The 21,829-nt window shown below is 43.9% G+C and overlaps 3 pseudogenes across 3 annotated transcripts; all 3 read right to left on the bottom strand.

The window, feature by feature from the left end:
- Positions 1-8,314: 8,314 nt before the first annotated feature.
- On the bottom strand, positions 8,315-9,068 carry LOC308646891 (retinitis pigmentosa 9 protein homolog; annotated as a pseudogene). Its single transcript has 2 exons — positions 8,517-9,068; positions 8,315-8,390 (listed from the first exon to the last, which is right to left on the bottom strand). The product of its transcript is annotated as a retinitis pigmentosa 9 protein homolog (transcript).
- Positions 9,069-15,803: 6,735 nt separating this feature from the next.
- Positions 15,804-17,786, bottom strand: LOC308646851 (proton-coupled zinc antiporter SLC30A1-like; annotated as a pseudogene). The gene is made up of 2 exons: positions 16,617-17,786; positions 15,804-16,039 (listed from the first exon to the last, which is right to left on the bottom strand). The product of its transcript is annotated as a proton-coupled zinc antiporter SLC30A1-like (transcript).
- A 414-nt stretch (positions 17,787-18,200) lies between these two features.
- On the bottom strand, positions 18,201-18,883 carry LOC308646777 (autophagy protein 5-like; annotated as a pseudogene). The gene has a single exon. The product of its transcript is annotated as an autophagy protein 5-like (transcript).
- Positions 18,884-21,829: the final 2,946 nt, after the last annotated feature.

The following is a 21,829-nucleotide window of genomic DNA, read 5'->3' as shown; positions in this document are numbered from 1 at the left end:
CATACCCACTCCACACTTAACCACCCACATTGAACCTGCCCCATAAAAGTCGTGGAAACCAAGCCTGTATTGCCTCTCTCCGTCTATGGAGAGATGGCCTTTATTTGTCAGCTCTGACAAATAAATTCTCTTGTATGGGTCTCTGCCTGGTTTCTATCTTTCATTTCTTGCTGCCCATCTCCTGGTTCCTGGCTTTCCTTTCATTGTGGAACCAAATTATAAAAGCAAATTAAATTGTCTTCAAAAGAACAAACAAGACATCTCTGTGGCTTGAAGTGGGAAAGGATTCCTTAAGTGAAACAGAAGTCATTTGTACACTAGGGGGAAATAACAGATGAGATGACACTGAAGTTGAGAAATTTTATTAAAGGGGGGGGGGCGTTGAGAATTCCCATCCAACATATATACATGTATGTAACCATCAGGGTGCTAGTTGGGGTCCAGGCAGATCCTTTATGTCCTGATGATCATAGAATTGAGCAAGACCCAGAGGTAGCAGGCAAAGTACAGATTTCTTGAAGATGAAGATAGCACCCCATAGTTACAGGAGAGTGGGGGGGGGGGGAGGAGGGGAATGAACTGAGGACAGGCTCTCAAGGCCTCAGTGTCTGGAAGTTAGGGTCTTATGTCCTGAGCTGTGGAGCTTTCTCTTCCCTACATAGACCTAATTGATGACCTTACCCCATTTACTCCCATTGGTTACCTTCCAATACGGGATTAGAATATTTTTCAACTTCTCTGACTCCATTGGTTACTTTAGAAAACCTAATTAGAATACTGCCTACTTTTTCTCCCCATTGGTCATTTTAAAATCCACATCTATGGCTGGAGTCATCATGGTCCTGAGTCCTCAGTGGTGGGAGTTGTCATGGTGATGGGATTTACAGTAAGCAGGGTCAGTCTTCTGCCGGCTTCTTTCTTAGGCCCTGTCTCTGTCAATTTGAAGTCCCTGAACTCCTACCTGATGCGTGTACAATTCGCCCACAAATCAGTAAGTGAAGGATACAATAGCAGGGAACCGACGGTAAAAGTAACAGGCTCTTCAAGAGCGGCCAGCAGTGGCTGGATGTGTGGAAACCGGGGTGTAGTCGTGGCAGAAGGTGGGCCAAGCCCGACCCCCGCTCAGGAGGACCGGAGACCGCGGTCCAAGACACGGGCCTCTGTGGGGAAGGGCAGGGCTGGGCACCGACGCGCGGCCAGCGCCTGTGGAAACGGCAGTGCCAGTGAAGCTAGGGAACCGTCAAGGCCTCGATGGCACTAGGGCTGCAGAGCCACCCGGGTGGTCAGACGTCACCAGGAGGAGCGCTGGAACCTGCACTGGGCACTGTGCCCAACGGCCCCAGACGCAGATGGAATGGCAGTCGACGGCAGGTTCGGGGTTAAGCGCGGGTCGCCGCAGGCGGCGGTACAGAGGCGCGCAAGTTCTGCAGGCTGACTTCTCCTCCTTCTGCGTGTGGTGCCGAGGGTGGAACCCAGGGCTTGGAGCGCACCGGGCAAGGCTCCAGCCCTCAGCCACCCGCAGTCCCGCCTGTGGCAGTTGAAAAACTACGTGCAAGGGAGACCCTGCTGCACAGTACTTACGTGAGCATAAAAGGAACCAGGGAGAGCCGGGTGAGCCGCCTCGGTGGCCACGCCTGGGATTCCCAGCTGCTCGGGAGGCCGAGACTCGAGGTTCGCGAGTTCAGAACCAGCCTCAGCAATGGCGAGACGCTAAGCAACTCAATGAGACCCTGTCTCTAATAAAATACAAAATAGGGCTGGGATGTGGCTCAGTGGGCGAGTGCCCTGAGTTCAATCACCAGTAACTCCCTCCCACCCCCCCCAAAAAAAGAAAGAAGAGAAAGAAAAAGAAACCAGAGCCATGGCTTTGCCACTAGATGGCAGCACAGGGCCGTGGCTGGCGGGCACCAGCAGGAGAGCGGACCAACCCCTTCCTCTTCCCCCTGGAGGCCTGATAAAGCTGGGTCCGTTTTACAAGCTGCAGTGTGCTACCGACTTACCACCTGTGCGTGGATCTTTGAATATTTTAAATACTTTAAGTTGAAGGAGGATAAATTGATCAATGTACTACTGTCCACAAGATGTAGGTGTCGACCACTTGATGTCGTGATGAATGTTTAAAAGTGAGCTGTCACTGTTGGGGAAACATCCTGGCCCAGGAGCAGCAGGAGCCCCCCCCCCCCCCCCCACACACACACACACACACGACAGGCCTCGCTGCAGGCCCAGAGGAAAACAAACTCCAATCCTGAGCCCAGATCCAGTTTCTCACAATATTTATAGGTTATTTGGCATCATCTTAGATCCATCCTATCACTGGGGCTTTTTTCTCTTAAAAAAAAAAAAAATTCCTAATTTTCGGGGCTGAAGGCCTTGTGCAGGATCTTTAACTTAGGGCATGCTCACAGAAACAGGGAAGCAGGGGCTCTTTTCACCGGCAGCTGTTGCAGTTGAAAGAGGGAGCAGGCAGGTATTTCAGGTCCCAAAGCAGGGACCCAGGTGAATGAGGTTCCCCCGGAGAGAGGCTGAGAGGGGAGGGGACTGGTCCTTTCTCCAGGCCTTGGTTTGTTATCATGACGCTTTTATAATTTCATTTCATAAGCAGGTCTGGTTTTGCCATCATATTTCTCTCAGTGATAGAACTTGCCTGGCACGAGTGAGGCAGTGGGTTTGATCCTCATCAACACATAAAAATAAGTAAAGGCATTATATCCATCTACAGCATATATATGTACACACACACACACACACACACACACACACATATCTACATGACGCCATCATTTCTAGGTTAAAAACTAGGAGATGATAAATACACAACATCCAACAACAACAACAAAGAATAAAAATGTAGACATATGTTAGAAATAAATTAAAAAGGAGAAGAGAAGAATAAGCAGGTCTTGTGTGACACTGCACAGGTCTTGTGTGAAAAGAGAACAGCAGTGCATGTGCCTCTCAAGGAGCTCAAAGGAGGGTTTTGAGCTGTGTTCACCATGAAGAAATGGACATGACCAAGGAGACAAGCTGGACACTGGCCACAGTGGCTGCAATCTCAGCTGCTCCAGAGGCTGAGGCAGGAGGATCTCAAGGGAACCAGCATCTGCAACCCAAAGAGACCTTTTCTCAAAATAAAACTAAAGAGGGCTGGGGATGTTGTTCAGTGGGAAAGCATCCCGGGTTCAGTCCCTAGTAATAAAAGATCAAAACTAAAGAGAGAGTTATGGTTTAACCCTGATTTTCAGATGACTCAATGTGTCAAGCATGCTGTACTTGTAATCCCAATGACTTGGGAGGCTGAGGCAGGAGGAACACAAATTGCAGCCAGCCTCAGCAGTTGAACAAGCCCCTAAGCAACTTAGGGAGACCCTGTCTTAAAATACAAATAAAAAGAGTCGAGGATATGGCTCAGTGGTTACATATCCCCCTCCCCCAGATCTAATCGGCAATATCAAAAAAGGAGAGAAAAAATAAATTATATACGTGAATCAAAACATCACCTTGTATCCCTGTCATAGGTACATTGGTATTTGTTTCCAATTAATTTAAATTTAAAAAGAAAAAATAAAGCAGGTGTCATGAAGAGATTCTATCTAGAAATACACTTCTAAATATACTTCTTATTACATTTCAACAAAATAAACTGTTCCTTTTAAGAATATAATTTGACTATATTCAGTTGGATGTTTTTAAAGATATAAACCGTCAGTGACCACAGTGACATAAATCAATAGAAAGAAAAACAATAGTCTTCCAGGCTTGGTGGTGCACGCCTGTAATCCCAGAAGCCTGGGAGGCTGAGGCAGGAGGATCACAAGTTCAGAGCCAGTCTCAGCAAAATCGAGGCTCTAAGCAACTCAGTGAGACTGTCTCTAAACAAAATACAAGATAGGGCTGGGGATGTGGCTCAGTGGCTGAGTTCTACCCTGTCCCCCATACCAGAAATGCTATTTATCAGAAGTTGGTTGATGCAGTGCAGGAACACGGAGAGGCTGAGGTACCTGGCAGACCGTGGACTGATGGCAGTACCTTGGAGGCAGCTGGTGCCACCCTTTAGATGCAGAAACAAGTTTGCATCCCAGATCCCTGGAGTGAGTCTGAGCCTGAAAGCTGTCTGCGCTGGAGCCGCTTTGAGGAGGGGAAAGGCCTTGGCTACAGTGCTCGGCAGTCACATCTGTGGACTTGCGTCTGCACCCAGTGACACCCAAGAGGAGATAATGGTAAAACAGACAGAGGCTTCCTGGACTTGCAGCTATAACCTGAGGTAAGAATATCACCCCCATGACCAAGTCCCCAGCAGCCATTCTGTTGGTTCCCACAGACTGACGTTAGAGCCAAAGGACCCTGCATAGAAATGTGAGGTGCAGGTGGCATTGAAAGTGTCAGCCAAACTCATCAATTCCTAGGTAGAAATATTTACATAAAGAATTTCTGTTATTGGGCCAGATGCACACCTATAATCCCAGCTGCTGGAGTGCCTGAGACAAGAGGATCTCAAATTCAAAGCCAGCCTCAGCAATGGCAAGGTGTGTTTTTCTGGTAGCATAGGGTTGCAGGTCTTATGTGGAAGTCTTCTATCCATTTCCAGTTAATTTTTTTTTTTTTTTTTTGCATTGTACCCAGAGGCACTTAACCACATCGATAATCCCTAGTCCTTTTTATTTTGAGACAGAGTATTGTTAAGTTGCTTAGGGCCTCACTAAATTGCTTAGGACCTTGCTAAATTGTTGAGGCTGGCCTCCAAAAAACTTGCAATCCTCCTGTCTCTGCCTCCTGAGTCCCTGGAATTACAGGAGTGTGCCACCATACCTAGCTTCCTATTGATTTTTTTTTTTTTTTTTTTTTTTAGAGAGAGAGTGAGAGTGAGAGAGTGAGAGAGAATTTTTAATATTTATTTTTTAGTTCTCGGCAGACACAACATCTTTGTTGGTATGTGGTGCTGAGGATCGAACCCGGGCCGCACGCATGCGAGACGAGCGCGCTACCGCTTGAGCCACATCCTCAGCCCCTCCTATTGATTTGTATGTGTGTTGTGATGGAGAGTTTAATTTTGTTTTCCTGCAACAAGAGTTTTTTTTTTTTTTCTCAGCATCAATGAATGAAGTCTGTTCTTTCCCAACTGTATCTTCTTAATATCTTTTCAAAATTCAATTTACTGTAAATGCTTAAGCCCACTGTAAATGCTTTTAGAACAAAGCTAGAGACATCAAATTCCCTGACTTCAAAATATATCATAAAGCCCCTGCACCTAAGACAGCATAGTACTAACATAAAAACAGATGTATGAACCAGTGCAACAGAATAGAAACCTAGAAATTGGCTTAAGCATTTACAGTAAGTTGAACAGGTCACAGAGCACCCCCCAGCTCTCTGGGACAGCCGCACTGGGCAGGGTGGGGGGTGGGCGGCTGCAGGGATAGAGGCGCTAGGGGCGGGTGCTCTGCGACCCGGAGGGCTGCCAGGACAGAGGAACTGGGGGGCGGGTGCTCTGTGACCCAGAGGACTGCGAGGACAGAGGAGCTGGGGGGGGCGGGTGCTCTGCAACCCGGAGGGCTGTGAGGACAGAGGGACTGGGGGGGCAAGAGCTTTTGTCCCCGAGGGCTGCAAGGACAGAGGCTCTGGGGAGTGAGTGCTCTGCGACCTGCAGGGCTGCGGGGACAGAGACGCCGGGGGCCGGGTGCTCTGTGTCCCGGAGGGCTGCCGGGATAGAGGAGCTGAGGGGCGGTGCTCTGAGACCCGGAGGGCTGAGCGGACAGAGGGACTGGTGGGTTGGTGCTCTGTGTCCCAGAGGGTTGCGGGACAGAAACGCTGGGGGGCTGGTGTTCTTCGACCTGGAGGGCTGCAGGGAACAGATGAGCTGGGGCTGGGTGCTCTGTGTCCCGAGGGCTGAGCGGACAGAGGGACTGGGAGGCGAGTGCTCTGCGACCCAGAGGGCTGCGAGAACAGAGGAGCTGGGGGGGCAGCGCTGGTCGGGGGATTCTCTGCGACCCGGCTGGCCGGGACTGCGTCTAAGGGAGAGTGCTTCTGCGATGGTAACAGGCTCAGGGAGTCTCCGAGTGTTGGCCTCCCTGAGTGCCTCTCTTGGGGTGCTGAGCTTCTGTGAGGGCTTGCACAGGCCCCCTGGAAGTCTGCATTACCTGGCTGCCATCCTTATTGTTAGGACCTTCTGCTACTTACAGAACCAGAGAGGGATAAGACAGCAGAGTGTCCAAGTTAGCAGCTCCTGCTGTGTGCTTGCTTCTTAGAAGACTCCTTACACCAACAAGCAAAGAAACAACAACAAATCCTGAGGAATCTGGATGCAGACATTCTCAATACTAGTACACTGAATTCACCATGATCAGGTAGGATTTATCCCAAAGACAGAAAGATACTTCAAAATACACAAATCAGTAATACATCGCATCAATATAATAAAGAACAAAAGAACAAAGAATGGAATAAAGCTTCTGGCTCAGATGCACGTGCACATAATCCTCCAGTAGAACTTGGGGAGTAGGTTTACCACAAGTAAATGCTGGAATGAGGCAGATTGAGAGTGGGTCTCAGGTGCCTGGGTGGGCAGGGGTGCTACAGCAAGCTCAAGTGTTCAAATCGGACTCCCTTCTTAGCTTCTTCTATAACCCTCACCCCAACTTCTCAAGAACTCCCTCCCTCCTGCCTGGACCACTCTCCACTCACAAGAGGCTGGGCTCCAACCAGCACAGGCAGGATCCACACCCCTCAGATCAACTCATCACCCATCACTGGCTCTTTCTCTTTGCTTTGGGTTCTTGCCTATTTTCTCATCTGCTTCATCACCACACTCAGTTCCTGCTCCTCCTCATTATGTGACCCTTGGGATGGTGGACAAAGAGCTGACCATCACCTGAGGGCAGAGTAGAGGGGTCAGCAACCAGACAGGAAGAAGTGGCAACAAAGCAGCTTAGAACTCCCTGTGTACCACTGAATTCAAAGAAGGCACTTTTCTGTAAGAGTGTCTATTTATAACTGGGGAACTGCACCTGCTACTGTGTGCACAAATTGGGTACTTGTCATCTGTCCCGTGAGAGACAAAGATCTTCACTAGGCTCCTTCAAGCCCACTTCTGGAACAGGTCTCAACCTTGGTCCTTGAAGACTTGAATAAGATTCTACCACAGTGTCTAACAGCTCAAGAATCTAACAACAACAAATCCTGCCACCCCTGAACATATCCACCTGAGCAACTGAAGGCTGTGAAAGGCTCTCCTGTTTCAGAGAACACTTGAAGATAGGTCCCTGCCTTCTATGGTCTGTGGGCACAGATGGCACATGGACCACCCCCATCTAACTTCTTTTTCAAATTCCTGGGTCTACCTGTGTCTGGAATACCCTTCTGTTCTCTCATATTCTTTTTTTAAATGCCCATAACAGGGTGGCGTCCCTGGTCGGTGTGTTAGAACAAGGCCATAACTCTTTCACCCAATCCCTGTAATTCCAAGTTCCCTTGCACACTGGGCAGGGCCCTGCCTGGAATGTGCATCAATGGTGCAGTGGTTGGAGCTGCAGTGGCCCTAGTCCTCATGTCACTGTGAGCGTGGACATACTCTCCTTCACAGCCTGCCTGAGGAGATGAGCAAGTAACCAGCTGTTCAACCCCAGGGCAGCTTTCCAATCCCCAAGAGAAAAGCCTGGAGGAACAACAGAGAGGTTTTGGACATTCTGACTCGCTCACACCTTGGTGGTGGTGGGCTGGGATACAGTGGGGGTTGGGGGGTGGACTTGTAGAAGAGGTTGCTGCCCACTTGGAAGTAGGTGGATCTCCTCGGATGTTCATGAGGAACTGCATCTACTTCACAGCCAGCTGGCTCTGCTCAAATCCTTTCATAAGGACTGGGGATGAGGGAAGTGGGTGGCTCCCTCTCCATCTTCCTCATTATAACATTTTTTTTCTTTCTAAAATGAATCATAAGCTTTTATTATACTCAACAACATTGAAGAGTCCAGCATAAAGTCTGTGGAAGCTGAGTTGCTCACAAAGGACAAAAGCACCCAAAGCACCTCCCCAGAGACACCCAGCTGTCCTGTAATGCTGCAGGAGGCCTTTCTAGGGAATTAGAGACTTAAGTGAAGGGCAGGGAGGGGCCGATGAATGAGCTCTCCTGGGGGAACCAGCGTTGTCCAGACCCAGGATCTGAGTGGAGACAACTCACCATGGCAATGTGGTAACAATCCACAACTGTGCCACCAGGTGTCCTGTGTGTGTCCTGTTACTCTTGGGTCACACCTCCCTCTGTTCTTTGACCACAGTGTCCGATTTTTTTCTGAAGAGAATGCTGAACAACTCATCCTTGTCAGTCTGAGTCTGAACTCTCACTTGACTTGGAAGACTTATGCTTCTGTTTTTTCTTCTTTTTCTTTTCCTTCTTTCTTTAAATTTTTTTTTAGTTGAAGATGGACACAATATCTTTATTTTATTATTTTATTTATTTATGTGGCGCTGAGGATCAAACCCAGCCCTGCACGTGCAAGGCAAGCACACTACCAGTAAGCCACAACCCAGTCCCCTTCTTTCTTTTTTCCTTATGCTTCTCTTCACATTCTGAGGAAGTGGAGCTGCTTCCATCCTTATCTGAGGTGGAATCCTCCAGTAACTGCTTTAATTGCTGTTTCCTTTTATTCTCCTGAATGATGTCATACATGGGCTCTTCAGTGGTACTCTGAACTTTTAACTTCTGGTTCCCTTTGATAAATAAAGGGCATTCTTTGTCACCCTGTCGGTGACCATATCGCCTGCAACGCCAACACTGCATAACTTTGACTTCTTTCCCTAATGGCATCCAAAGTCCTTTAGTTGGCGCGTGAGCCAGAAATTCCCTTGCATGCTCGTTGCCTGGTATATCAGGAATCATCTTCTGGCCTAGTCTCATCCTCCCAAGCCCAGGAGGAGGTTTTTCGTAGAAGGACTCCAGGTACTTGAGCTGCTGTGGCTGCTGCGCGATCCAACCGCCGCCGCTGCTTCTGCTCCTGCGGGCACTGCGCGCCCCATGCCTCCGTGTGGTCCCAGCGCTCGGCACCGCACGGGCGGAGGCCCAACCGAGGTCCCATTTGCTGAGCGCCACCCGCTGCTGGCCCACAGCGTCCCCTCTCGCCAGTATCCCAGCGCAGGCCGCCGGGGCCACGTTTCCGTGCGGCGGCCCCTAAGTTCGTGCTCCCAAGTCCGGGTTCCTCCCAGCCCGGTCTCCTTATCACATTCTTTAGATATCTTCTTATCTCAGTATAAGCTTTCCTAGCCCCTGGTCAGTGCGGAACCTGACAGCAGCGCTCTGACAGCACTGGGAAAGGAGGTCAGATCGGCTTCTTCTTTCCACGTGGAGATGTGCTGGGTGGAAACGACTGAAGTGGGGTTCTGAAGACGAGCCAGAGGCGTTGCAGGGCGGGGGAGGGAGAGAGGGGAGGAGCACACTTGCCTGGGCACGTACACCCGAGTGTGCAGGCCATGCTCACGCTGGAGGAGATGAGCATGTGCAAAGTGCAAAAATGTATCTACATATATATAAAGGTCCATCCTTTATATATATATATAGTTGTAGATACATTTTATAATGTATCTACCCCCCCTTTTTTTTTTTTTTTTTTTGAGAGAGAGAGAGAATTTTTGTTTCCCCGGTGGATACAACGTCTTTATTTTATTTTTATGTGGTGCTGAGGATCAAACCCAGCGCCCCGCTCATGCCAGGCGAGCGCGCTACCGCTTGAGCCACATCCGCAGCCCATGTATCTATCTTTTATAATGTAGTTACATTCCAGAAAAAAAAAATAAGCAATCATACAAGCTAAAAGTTAAAAAAAAAAGAAAGAAAATTAAATTTCTCATCACTAAGGCTGCATTTGGCTTAGAAAATTCCTGGTTGGTTTTTTAAATTGTAGAATTACTCTGCACATTGTATATATAATTGTTTTATAAGAAAAGCATTTATTTTTATTGGGTAATCTAAAACCATTCTTGTAGGTACTGTAAGTCTTTCAGCATACTCAAATCAGTTGACTTTCAATATGGACAGCAAGCTGACTCACAAGAAATCAATGGCAATACAAAAATTTGTTTAGTTGGTAGAATCCCAGCAGCCTTTGACAAAGTGCAGCAAACTTTCCTTATAGTGGATAAGAACTCCAGTAACTTTTGGATATTTTGGGTAGAGTTAAGGAATACCTACTGCAGTCAAGAGATAGGTAACCTCGGGTCTGGGGTTATGGCTCAGCAGCAGAGTGATTGCCTAGCACATGTGAGGCACTGGGTTTGAGCCTCAGCACCACATAAAAAAATAAAATAAAGATATTGTGTGCACCTAAAACTAAAAAACAAATTTAAAAAAGTGATAGGTAATCTTCAGACTTCAGAGACCAGTTGCCAGGGGACCACAGTGAAATATTAGTTCTGGAGCCAATGAAAAACATGAGGATGAAAACGAATGGATTTTTCCAAATATGCAAAATTACTTTATACAGATGTGTGGCATACTGTGGTTTGACAGGTTTACACTGATAAACAAAACAGCAAAGATAAACATTTAACAGTATAGCTTCAATGTGTACAGAACACAGGTTTTAAAATAGGCATTGATAAGTTCTATAAAAGCTCCTAAAACAAGTAATCCTATGCCCTGTATCCACCCTATGCCAGTGAAAAATGGGAACAGAATAAAAAGTGATTTACTGTGTGGGAATCAGAAAGTACTTGAAAAGTGACAAAACTATATGTTATTAAATGACAAAACATATTTTGAAGCTTTATTTAAAAATCTCTCTCTGTTCATTATCAAGCACAAGGTTGTTTGCATACCAAGAGACAGACTGTAAACTAGGAAATTTTCACTAAGGAAAGATGGGTTTACTAGAATTTGATCTCTTACTTAAAAAAAAAAAATCACTGAAAGTTATTGATAACAGAATTTCTCTTTTACTTTCTTAAATCTAATTCTCTTGAAAATTCAATCAATATTTCCATTCTCTCAAACTAAAGTTCAATCATGGTCACATTGGAAAACACCTGGATCTATTTATCTATCTATCTATTTATTTTTAGATATAGTTTATTTTCTACTTAGCTTTTAATAAATGGGAAGATACACAGTAGTCTGTCTCATATAGAACATTTATAATATGTAACAATCCATAAAGCCTCCTGGTGAGGTAGGAACAGTTTTGGAAAATAACACACAGACAAAAAAAAAAAATACAAAAAGTTAGAAGTCAGGTAAAATGTTACAACACTAAAAGACAGTTTATCTGTATCTGCATTTAATGAGATGGTAACTGCATTTAACTGTACTATATCTGGCCCAAAAGATAGGCAACAGCAGATACAAAACCAACACAGTTATGAAGGTTTCATAAGAATCATAGAATGTATGGATACACTTCATTGCGCTGTTTCAAGGCAGAGCCATAACATGGTAATTTGTGTCTTTTATATATAACCACATGTGAACTGTATGTTACATTCCCTTCAGCATCTTTTTGCTAAAGATACTGAACCATAAAATTTTAAAAGTTTAAAAGTTTAAATTGCATAACATACAAAAGGCTCTTGTGCCAGAGAAAATGACTGCTAAACATTCCAGAGCTTCTTAGTGAAACAAATCAGCATCACCACACACTGGTACAGTTATAGCAGAATAGTGCTTATTACAATTCCCTTTTCAGAGACCCAGAACACAGTTTCTATTTAAACATCAAATAAACAAAATAAACAAACAAAACCCTCCATCTTCCCAAGAGTTTTAACACTATTTTATCACTTAACTGAAACTCAGTATTAAAATAAATATCTTTAAATTGAGGAATTAATCTCCATATTTGTGTATATGTGAACATCTTAAGATAGCAGGTTAATGACACGTTTATTGTTCAAATGATATCTGCTTATAAACAGTAAAAATCTTCAGCTCAATACAAGTTAACCTATTAAATATTTCACATTAGGTTCCATAGGTCTTTTCCCTTTAAACTTTCAAAAATCCAAAATTGACTGAATGTTAACAAGACCCAAATGTATTAACATTGCCTTCTACCTAGTGTGATTTTCCAAGATGCACTTGGTGGAAATTTCTTCTATTCAAATTATATACCTTAGGATAGAGTTATTCAGCATTTTGTTTTCTAAAATATATATACAGCCAAATTTTAGAGGATTTTTATTGTTTAGGTTCTAGTCCAGACTTTTATAATGTAGATACATTCCAGAAAAAATAAACAATCATACAAGCTAAAAGTTAAAAACAGAGAATTAAATCTTTTATCACTAAAGCTGCATTGGCTTAGAAGATTCCTGGTTAGTTTTTAAATCAGGCATATGCAGCACCTTCTTTTCAATAGTTTTTTTTAAAACAATAGAATTCATTTTGAACTACTGTACACAAATGCAACACGACTTCTCATTCCTCCAGCTGTGCATGGTTCAGAGTCACTCCACTAGGGTAATCATCCATGTATATGGGGTAATAATGTCTGTCTCTTTCTATTATCCTTCCTATCCTGACTACTCCACTCCTCCTCTGCCTCCCCTCTACACAAACCAAATATCCTTCTTCTTCCCTATCACCCCACCCCACTATGGATCAGCATCTGCTTATCAGAGAAAACATCTGGCTTTTAGTTTTTTTTAGGATTGTTTTATTTCACTTAGCATGATATTCTCTGGTTCCATCCACTTACCTGCAAATACCATAATTTCATTCTTCTTTAAGGTTGAATAATATTCTATTGTGTATATGTACCACATTTTCTTTATCCATTCCTCTGTTGAAGGGCATCTAGGTTAGTTCCATAGTTTAGCTATTATGAGTTGAGCTGCTATAAACATTGGTGTGCCTGCATCACTGTAGTATTCTGATTTTAAGACCTTTGGGTATAAATCAAGGAATGGGGTAGCTGGGTCAAATGGTGGAATCAATAAAATTTTCAGACAACAGACATGTTCTTAAACATTCTACATTGATCTTGTTCAAATATAAAAGAGCCAGGAGGAGAGATGTAACTCCTAAAACTGATGCAGTGTTATATAACAGTATATTTAAATAATGGATGTCAGTCTCCAATAATTCAGGGTATTTCTTGCATTTTCTCTCAGGAAGGAATAAGTTATTTTGAGAAAGACACTTAAATCCCACAACATTTAAATATAAAACATGTCTTTTTTCTTAAAGATAATGGTAATATAGCTAAAAATGGATTAGAAAGTACATTGTAAATAAATAATTCTCTGCTAAAACTCAAAAGGCGAGTCTCTGATTTTGCTATGACAAAGTCCTTTGAAAAATGAAAATCCTATGGTACCACTTTGTTACATATAAGCTACTCAAAAATTATGAAAAGTGAAATAACTAAAACCTAAAGGCTATCCCTTCAAAGCACTTTCAAAAAATAAAACAACAAAGCCCTTGTCCAATGCTCATTTTTTAAAATTCTCACTCTGGTGATGTCTTCTACTTAGATGTTAGACCACCTTTAAGACACAGACCCCCAAAAGAAACATTGTAAAGAAACCCCATTGAATATAATATATTTTACCAGTTATCCTATCATATCGTTGCTAAAATGTTTAGATAACAAATTGTTTTGAGATCTTAGTAAAATATTCTGTAAAGTGTTAAATCAGGAATGGACATTATACAATAAAATTTGCAGCTTTCTCTTATTCACCCATATAGATTGCTCAATTTCATGTTAAAAACAAAAACTAAAACTAAAAACCTTTTGCAAAACTCAAAGCAACTATTAGGTAAAGAAGTGAATTACACAATATCAGGTAACAGTATTAAAAGATCAATATGTGGGGGGGGGGGTAAGAAAAATGGTGGAATGAGATGGACATCATTACCGTAACTACATGTATGAAGACACCAATGGTGTGACTCTACTTTGTGTACAACCAGAGATATAAAAATTGTGCTCTATATATATCACATGAATTGTAATACAGTCTGCTGCATTATAAGAAATTAGAATAAAAAAAGATCAAGATGTATTGCAAATTGGCAGGTTATAGTTTGGCCCATTATAATATATGTGAACTTACAAACTATGTTCCTAAAATTACCTCATTCTCATTGGAAAAAACAGCTGTTCTTAAATAGATCCATTGCCAGCAAAATGCATATATTAGGGGGAAAAACAATCTACAACAAAAGATCATCTCTTTAAAAATTTTCATATTCTAACACTTTCATCATAAGACCTGTTAAGCAATGAATTAGTTTAAATCCCCAAAGGTAGCCATCCTCAAAGTAGTCAGCTATAAAAGTTACTGAAGTAGTCAGAATACCCGTTTCTAGAAAAATAGAGCTATACATGATAACTGATTTTAATAATCATTCTTCTGAGCATAATCATTTTCTTCACAAAGCAAAACCCCTCTTCTATCAAGAAAAATATAACTTCAAAAATATTAAAATATTTGTGTTGGATTTGAAATCTATTGCAATAATCAAATAGCCAAGAACAATTTTCTAGATGGAAAGCATGACACCCTGCAAAATAAGCCACTGGTCTAAGAACTAAGCAATGTCAAGAAATGATGATTTACAGACCCTCCAATTTTTCCTTAATTATTAATTTTGCTAAGAAGTTAATATCCAGATTGCATTAACCGTCTTTCTTTTCTCTAAAGTTAGTGGCTCTTGGCAAAGCACAAGCATTAAATGGCAGTACTCAAAAAGCTGTTTAAATCCATTCATGATTAGTCCCCATGAAATGCCTTTAACTTTGAAGTTATTTTTTAAACACCCACAATTTAAAAGATTAAATTAATACCTTGTGTTTACAAGCTAAGAGGAAGTTAAAAATTCTTAAAAATATTTAGATATTTTGCAAGTAGACTTCCAGCTCAATGTTTCTAATATCAATCTTTCAAAGAAAGGAATGCTGGTGAACTTATTCATATTTTAGACTAACTTTGGTAGACTAAAGGAGTTGAAATTCTCAAAATAATTTAGAGATGTAGTCTGAATATCAACATACAATAATCTAAGAATTTAGTTTGGTAAACTTCTTCCCTGTTCTTATTCTGCATTTGACCTATAATGTGTGCACTCTAATTCAGTTTCCTAATTATCTCACTGTTTATTGGATCAACACTTAGCAATATAGAATACAGAATAGTAACTGTTCTGCTCATAGCCATGAGCAACTCTTAAACTATGCTGCCATTATATTATGTAATGACTTCAAAGGGCAAGTAAACATTATCCAAACATCAATGGAAACAAGCTTGCTGACGATGTTACAGGTCTAACAATTATAATCCTAATAAAGTGTAACAATGGGGGAAAGAAAAGCAGAGAGATACCAGTAACAATTTTAAATTTATTTATCCCCCTAATCTTTTTTTTTAATATTTATTTTTTAGTATTTGGCGGACACAACATCTTCGTTTGTATGTGGTGCTGAGGATTGAACTCGGGCCGCACGCATGCCAGGCGAGCGTGCTACCGCTTGAGCCACATCCTCAGCCCCTCCTAATCTTTTTATCATGGGAAAAACAGAAATCAAATGTCATTATATTACATAAGGTTTATACTTACTTTAAACAAAAATGTAACATAGTGTTAAAACTGGTTTTTAAAAATTGTTACAGCATAGCTGTACTCTGTACTAATAATCCCAAAGTCATGATATAGGACTCTGTTATGCAGTCCCATTGTGTTCTTACAGAACTAGAATTAAACTGTGTGACCTAGACAAGGACTTCAATTACATTACTTGGCAAACTTAGAATTTTAGTGGAGTTGTTTTCCTCTTTCAGCTTAAAGCAAAAGTCAAATATCATATCTTTTTCAAGACTCACAAAGGCGATTCAGGTTGCTTGTTTGGCACTTTTTAAATCTCTATCACAACAGCAGGGATGTTTTCAACTTTAGTCCTCCTGGGCTTCTTCTCTAGATTGTCATTAAGTTCTAAATAAGAAACCCTAACTACTGGGTCCTTTCCTGCATTCTTTCCAAAATAGGCTGGTGGCCATGTCCCACAAATTGCTTCAAAGCACACTGAGTCCTGCAGGCAAGTTCACACGGAGCACACTTGCATTAGTGTGCCGGGTTTCTGTTTCACGACTAAAAGGCTCAGGGGTCACTCCAGTTAAACTGGGCTAACTGGGCTGCACAAAATTACCACACAAGAGACACAACACCTTTTTCTTTGGGGTCGCTGTGACAGCTCCTCTGACCTTAAGGGTCCACAGAAAGACACACACACACACACACACACACACACACACTGACCCCTTTTATTGAGGAGAAGCTATTCAAATGAGGCAAGGGGTCAGGTTTCAGGGGTCTGAGTCTATCTTCAGATGTCCACTTCAGCAGGTTGACTGACACCTGGGTAAGCCACACCCAAGGGCACACTAAGAGAAGGGGACACATACAAGGCTCTTGCATGGAGGATTCTATCCTAAACAGGGCAAGGGGTTATATTACAAAGGAACAGGTGAGCATAGCTTCACCTATGGGGCTGTAGCAAGACACACCCATGGATGAGACACCGACCCTCAGACCCAAGAAGAGTGGGGAAAGCTATGCCACATTTCTGCGACTGAGCGCCTCAGCACCCAAGCCAGTAAGTGCGACTCAGTCACGTGTAAGGTTGGTCTCCCACATTAGTGCCTACCCTAGCAAATTCAGGCTGAATGGCAGTAGCATGAATTCCAGGATTATGAAAAGCACCTTTAATAGTTTTAGCCACCTGCATGGATGATGCTGATCTTCTCATTTTGTGTGAGCAGTGGCAATGATTCTGCTTCCAACAAGTTGCCAAACATGTAGTTCATGAACTTCCTCAGCTCCTTCAACATCTTGAAGTTCTTTTATCAGATTTCAGATATCAGTCTGTTTGGGAACAGTATGTAGAAGAATAAGAGCAGATTCCTTTAGTAATGGGTAAGTTGTCTGAAGAAGTATACAAACCATTTCATAAATACAAAGGGTTGGTCTAAATATACCACTCAGCAAGGGCCAGCCTCATGAACTGACGCATGAGTACTATTAATTATTTCTACAAATCCTTTTCAGGGATTAGGGAAACTTGAGTTCACACAAAAATCCCCTTCGGAACAACCTCTTCAATAAAAGTAAAAGAGCAAGGCATTTACTACCACAATCACCAACCCAAGGGATCTCCAAGCACACGCATGTGAAGTTGTCGGGCCCTGTCATCTTTTGCTAATTTCATATCATCAGGTCCTCTGATGCGATTGCCATTCACTTGTCTTACCATTCACTGCACCATCACTTCTGGGTTTTTCTGCATCTGCAGGGTCCAGTTTCAGCCCATTGAAATTGCTGGTATGGGCCATCTGGGTATTGGTCTCCTGGTCTTGTCCCTGTGCGGTTGCTCTTGACACGGGCACTTCACGGGAGGCAGTGGCTGAGGGCGAGTAGCCATGGCCGGAGTCCTGACTGAAGCCTCTGTGATGGTGGAAGAGACAGAGACCAGCACGTTGACCAACAGCTCTGCCATGAGGACCCTGAGGACCACCCGCGGCTGCTGCGTCTGCCACTGCTCCATGAAGAAAGGCCCGATGGCCTTCCACAGGACGGCTTCACCAGAGCCCCCATCCCCTCGGCCAGGGTCCAGCCGCACGCATTCTGGGTGGCGTGGGTCCGCTGGGGAAGCGCTCGGCCACCAGCGCCAGCACGTCCCACAACACGGAGAAGGAATCGTACAGTATCGCCGGTGACCAGTCACCTGGCTCACCACCACCTCCTCCGGCACCATGAACATGAAGGTCAGCATCAGCAGCCGTTCCGTCCCTGTCCAGACTAGCATCCTACGGCGCCGCCGGCGCCGGGCGACCCCGGAGGCGGCGATTAGTGACGGGGGTCAGCGACTCAGCGACTGTGTATTTGTTAATCAAAAATACAAGCTGAGTGCCACATACTCCCATGGTCTCCTCAAGGCAAAGGCTTCAGCTTCATCGTATTTTACAGGGAACCAGGAGACCTGCAGCGTCCCTTTGCCTCCCCAAACCTGACTGAGTCAAAGGGTGACTGCTCTGGTGAACTCTGTTTCCAGCGATTCCATACAAGCCAGCAATTGGTGCTTCACTCTTGTTTGCGGATGATGCTAAGAGAATTATCCGGATAGCTCAGATTTCACTTAGCTGCTGCAGAGGTGTTTCCAACATTGGCTCAATTCCATGAATTGTCACTTGATTCCTTCTTTCTCCACCTTCAGGAGTAATTACAGAGGGACAAACTTCTTTGAGGAGATTTCCCAGTGTTTATAGATGTCCATCTGCAGCCACCCACAAAACAGTTTCTGAATGAAATGGTGTTCAGTTGTTGTCTGATATAGTCTAAAAGGGATATAATGAAATCCATTTTCTTCTGCAGGATACTCCCTAAGTTTCTGACTGATGGCCCCAAATTGGTCAAATCTGTCATTTTGTATGTAGTCCCATCCAAAGCTGCTTATGATCTTTTTTTTTTCTGAATTTTATTGATTACTTGGCTTTTCTGCTTTGAAGCATTAGCTTCTTTCATACCAGACATAAAATGAGCATTGATTGCCTCTTTAGATGGACAGTGCAGAAGATCTTTCTCTGGAAAACTCTTAAACTGTTATATCCCAAGGAAGAGCTGAACTTGATGCATGAAGATCAAACAGCAAACCAATGGGATAATGCCATTTCAGGGATGTGTCTTCATATTCAAACCATATCTCACTAATGTCTTCTTGTCTCATAACCTTCTGAAAGTGCTTTTTCAGTTTGCCAGTTACCAGTGTCAAATAACTTACTCTTGGAAAAGCAAACAGTATGCTTCTGTTTCTCTTTCAGTTATCTCACCTCGATACAGAGTGAAGCAGGTTGGAATTTGTTCAAGCCACCACACATCTGGGAGTATGCCTTTGTCATCTGTCATTCTTCCAGGGGTTAAAGCACTACATATAGGCTAAATTCTTTAATCAACCAAAGCCAAACCCAAGTGCTGGCTTCTCTCCAGCTCCAGGCTCTGCCTGCCCAACAAGCAGAGCCCAGACTGTGGGAGCGAGGAGCCTGAAGACCCCATGCAGCCGTAGAAAGCCCATGGGAGCAAGCCCTGCTGCACTCCTGCTCTTTGGTATCCAGCTAACACACTGACAGCCAGTGGAGCCCTGGAAGCCTTCCACAAGACCAGTTACCCTGGGCACCTGGAGGTGACATCCAGGTCCATCTTTTGACTCTTGACTGATAGCAGGACATCAGATGTTCAAGTCTCCACTGTTTGTGGGCTCTAGGTCACTCTGGCCCATGATGACTGGTTCTAATTGCAACCTGTAATTAGAGATTTCATGGTTGAGGGAATTATCCTTATCTCCATGATTTCTGGAATCTGATCTGTGAAAAGGGCTACAAAAGTCCAACTCCAACCACCCCATTTTGGGTGATCTGTTTTCATATTGACGTTTCAGGCTTGCATTTGTCCTGCAGATAGCAGGTAGTTTGCTGAAGAAAGTGACATGCCCTGTGACCTTGAGCCAGACAGGGCTTCAGCTTGTGGGGATCAGAACAGTGGGCCAGGTTTACAGAATTGTCCCCTTGGCCTCAGGTTTCCACTGCTCACGGTTCTCCATGAGACAGAGCTCTAGACACCCCTGTGCATGTAAGCAAGAATAGCCCGCACAGTTTTAGCACCATTATGAGAGCACACACAATGCCAGAAGCAGACCTCCCTGGGCTCAATGACCCTGTTAAGTAGGGGCCAATCAGGCCCTGGAGACACCCAATTTCTGGGTAGAAAATGGCTGCTGGCTACAGAGCAGCTCTGTGTTTTATAGGTTACAACATGAGTAATCTAATTATTCAGCAGAACACGTGGGGTTTTTAAAAAATAATTTGTTAGTTGTAGATGAACACAATATCTTCATTTGTTTATTTTATGTGGTGCTGAGGATTGAACCCAGTGCCTCATGAGTGCGAGGCGAGTGTTCCACCTCTGAGCCTCAGCCCCAGCCTGAACACGTGGGTTTGGGCAGAGTCCAGTCTCCTTTCTCTGGCACTCACCCGTTACCCAGAGCTTCACTGTCTACTCTCTCCTCCCTGGACTCATGGGCAATGGGGAAGGGTAAAGTTCAGTATCCACCTCCTCCTTTCAGGACTCGTAGTTGTTGGGAAGGGATGAATACTTGCCTTTTCCCCTCAGGGCCCATTGTTACCAAAAAAGAATTTATGTGAAGAGGTTTAATATTTGCCTTCCCTCTTGTTATGGGGCAGGTCACTCAGAAAACATATCAAGTCCCAGTTTTGTCCAAACTGATGAGTCTTTACTCCAACTGGCTGGGACTGCTCCCTACAGGACCAAGTTGTCTCTGCAGGAAACAGCCTGAGCCTCAAAGTTTTAGGATATTTAAAGGCAAAAATCGCAAAAACCACATCTAGGTTGTCATAGCTGCGAGCAGGTACAGAAGCTGAACTGGGCAGTTAGCAAGACAATGCAATGGGTACATTGGTATTTCCCATGGGGCTTTCCAGGATGGCATAGCAGTAAGCAAGCAGAAGGGAAATGGGTCAAAATGACCCCAATTGAGTACAAGTTAGAGAGTGGTTACTAATGTCCAGACAATCAATCTCTGACAGGGTACATTGCCCAAGAAAAATGGGAACCAAAGAGAACAATTTCACATTGTATACGAACTGCTATTTTGTGTTGCCAAGTGTGCTATGCTTGGTAACTATTAATGGGTACAGAGGCAGGGCTTTCCCATGGGAGATGCATTTCTCACATGAAATGGAGTCTAAGGGTAAAATGGAGTGTGTTTGGTCATTGCTCATATAGCCTGGTCCATAACACTCTGGGTCAAAGAGTTTTGTGGGGAGGTTGCCATTTTCCACAACTTTCAGGGTACAATGCAGCTCCATGTACTGACATTTAACCATAGGAGCAGCAGCTGAGAGATACCTGAAACAAGATGACCAGGTAGCAGAAGCAGAAAAAAAATATCTGGGACAAAAGAAACCTCACTTCCCCTTTAGGTTTGGGGCAATAAAAAGTCTAAGCTTTATGAGCTAAGAGTCCTAGGTTGTTGACAATCTTGATCTCATACAAAGAGGGTAAAATGCATCCTCCAATAGAATCACACCAACTCTCTGGTCCTGATATGGCCCAAACTTGTTATGTATAAAAGTAAAAGCCCTGCTGTATAAGGGCTCAGATTTTGGGAATAATCTTTTGGGGCCCTGACACCACTAATAAAGTGTTGCTTCCAGATCTTAGTGTCCTGAACCTCATTTCCGAATATAAAAGAACCCCAAATTAGTAAAGACATGATTCTATGCATGGGTGGTGAAAGAAAATTGGCATGGGACTGATCACACAGACACACCAGGGACAACAAAGAAAGTTCATTGTCACCAAAGGCTCAGCAATATGGAAGGAACGAGGACCCGTGACCACCAAAGGCTCCTCCATCACCAGCCCTTCAAACATCAATGGCCTCCTAGAGGCCCCCTTCCTCCCTCCTTCTTTTGTTTGTCATAGGACATTGTAAAGCCATCAGATAATTCCACAGAGAAAACAGGTGAGGATGCCATAGGACTCCTGGGCAGCATTGGAGAGTGCAGATGTGTCTTGGGTGGTGTCTGGGGGTGTAGAAAGGAGACTGGTGTTAGGCCTCTTGTTGGGGTGGGAGAATAGAGGCACCTGCTGGGCCATTTAGTCTGCCAGATTGTCACCTGTTGTAATAATGAATTATCTGTCTGGTAGGCAGGCTTTACAATGTACTATGCCAATAGAAGGAGGGAGGGGGAGGCCTCTAGGAGGGCATTGATGAGTGACGCGTTGGTGACGGAGGAGCCTTTGGTGGTCACGGGTCCTCATTCCTTCCATATT

The sequence above is a fragment of the Spermophilus citellus genome (genome assembly GCF_964194105.1).
Source record: "Spermophilus citellus genome assembly, chromosome: 1".
Taxonomy (NCBI): Eukaryota; Metazoa; Chordata; class Mammalia; order Rodentia; family Sciuridae; genus Spermophilus; species Spermophilus citellus.
Note: the sequence above shows the minus strand (reverse complement) of the source record. Positions and strands in the feature narration are given on the sequence as shown.